At 47.1% G+C, this 2,210-nt stretch overlaps 1 long non-coding RNA gene across 1 annotated transcript; it reads left to right on the forward strand.

The window, feature by feature from the left end:
• Positions 1-352: 352 nt before the first annotated feature.
• Positions 353-1,557, forward strand: LOC118169452. Its single transcript, XR_004752112.1, has 2 exons — positions 353-480; positions 1,085-1,557. It is a non-coding gene; the product is annotated as an uncharacterized LOC118169452 (long non-coding RNA).
• Positions 1,558-2,210: the final 653 nt, after the last annotated feature.

Here is a 2,210-nt window from a genome sequence, read left to right on the forward strand (position 1 = left end):
GGAAACAGAAGTCCCACGGCACTCGCTGCTGAGATGCTATCTGACGTCTCTCCCCACCACAGAAGGTAGGACATGACGTGGTGAGATGGTGTCCCAGGAAGACCTTTTCTTCCTTATTCCAGCCAGACCCGCACAGAGCTGCTCCAACTCTGCCCGTTCTTGTTTCAGCCTGCGACAGAGGTGATGTGCCCAGAGCTGTGTGCCCAGAATCATTTACCTGGCTGTTCCCCTGTGCTTCCCAAGTCTGTCATTGGAGAGAGACTTTTATGTCCCAGCATTTCTATTTTCTGTTGCCTTGAATAAAACAGGACCTTCACATGCTCATGACCGAGACAGCATTTGCTCATACTTCCCTGGTACTGGGGTTACATGCATAAAATACCTGACAGTGGCACGTGGTTATTTTTTGGGGGGAAACAAACAAACAAACAACATTAGGTTTCTCATCACTGATATCCCTTTCTGACTTTCACATTCCAGGTAAGGGTGTACCCCTTCAGTTTCATTCCTTTCTGCACTTTCTTCTCAGTTTGTTCTTTTCAGGGTATGCATTGATACACGCTTTCTCAGAAATTTAGACCTATTTTAATTGTAACCTATATATTCGCTATGGCTTCATTGCTTAGGAGTATTAGGTCATTTTGAATGTTCAAAGTGACTCTTAAAAAACATACCAAAAAAAAATTGAAACTGTTTTTTTCTGTGGTCCTCTGCTACAGGGAACCATCAAATCTGACAGTGATCTTTGCTCCTGGAACACAAAGCATGCTTAAAGGAAGATGTAAGGAAATCTTACTAGTTACACAAAAATTATTGTTTGTTTGTTTGTTTCAATTTAAGTATTATGAAAATTTCAAAGAGCAGTGAGTTATTTATCATATGTGAGCAATAGTCCGGCTCTGACTACGAGACCACCCAGTTTAGCTGAATTAATGTCTTACAAACCCTCATTCTATGTAGCCAAATTTGACAATATTTCCCCAGCAGTATTTACACGTGTGCCCGCACCTTGCTATTGTGTGTGCATGCTTCGATATTAATTGCAACACCATGCAGGTATCTTCTCCTAGAGTCCTGTTCCCAGGTGGGTACCTCAGCCCAGCATTCTGGAAGGTTTCCACTTTGGAGAGATCTTTCCCAGATGATGACCTTCAGCTTTATTTCAGCTCTGCTTTCTCCATCCTGCACTCCACGGGGTCGTTCCATGCTCTGCCTGCACCGCACCTCACATCCATCTTCGCCACGTGGGCTGCTTGCTCCGCTCGCTCAGGAAACCCGCTGCTGGTGGAGCAGCACTCGGCCAGGACCAGGGGCAGAATTTCTCCCCGACCTTTACACAAGCAGTGTCACCTGCCTTAAGTAACAAAGCAGCCCTGGTTGATTGTCACATTTAAGGCTGCATCCCCACAGCGTGTTCCTGACAGCACCCGGCCGTGAGGAGCAACCGTGTCGGTCTGGAAACCAAGCTGAATGGATACACACGCAGTGGCACTAGCAGTGATTTTAACCCATGGAAAGCCAAGGCTTTTCATACTGCTTTTGCTCACCCAGGCTATTCCTATACATGAACTATTTTTATGTTGTTTTTGGTACTGTTCGCATTGGTTTCAGTGTCACAGCCCTGGAGGCTGGTGGGCCTGCCACGGAATTTTGGACACAGACTCCACGCTGGAGTAGTCTTGCATCTGTACACCAGTAAAAGACACCTGTGTGCTCCAGCTCCGCATGGCTTCAATAAGGAGAGGTTTTCATAGAAGCCTCAGTGAGAGAAGAGCCTGGCTCCAAGTGCATTTGCTGGGCTGCATTCACTGCTCGTGTGGCCCCATTCTGCCTGCCCTGGCACTGCAAAATGCCACTCCTGTGGCTGATGCCTGAAAACCAGTGGCTGTAACTGTTAGAGGCAGAGAAGGGGCATTTTCACCCCCTACTTTTCATAACAACCACTGAAATCACCCAATGTCCGTGAAGAACTTCAGTGCCCACTCAGGAACAAGAGACTTGTGCCGTCCTGAGGGAGGCCGGCATGAAGGCACGCAACGGATTGCAGAGGGAAAGCAGGAGAATGAAAAAAAAAATGAAGGAATCAGGTTTCCAATCCTTTTCTCGTGCTTTTAGCCTTGGATGTTATCCTAGCAAAAGTAGGGAGCTGTGGGAAAGCCTTTCTCCATTGGGAAGGAGAGCTGTACAGCACAGACTGAAAGGCGCGCTGC

This window comes from Oxyura jamaicensis, chromosome 6, assembly GCF_011077185.1.
Source record: "Oxyura jamaicensis isolate SHBP4307 breed ruddy duck chromosome 6, BPBGC_Ojam_1.0, whole genome shotgun sequence".
Lineage (NCBI taxonomy): Eukaryota > Metazoa > Chordata > Aves > Anseriformes > Anatidae > Oxyura > Oxyura jamaicensis.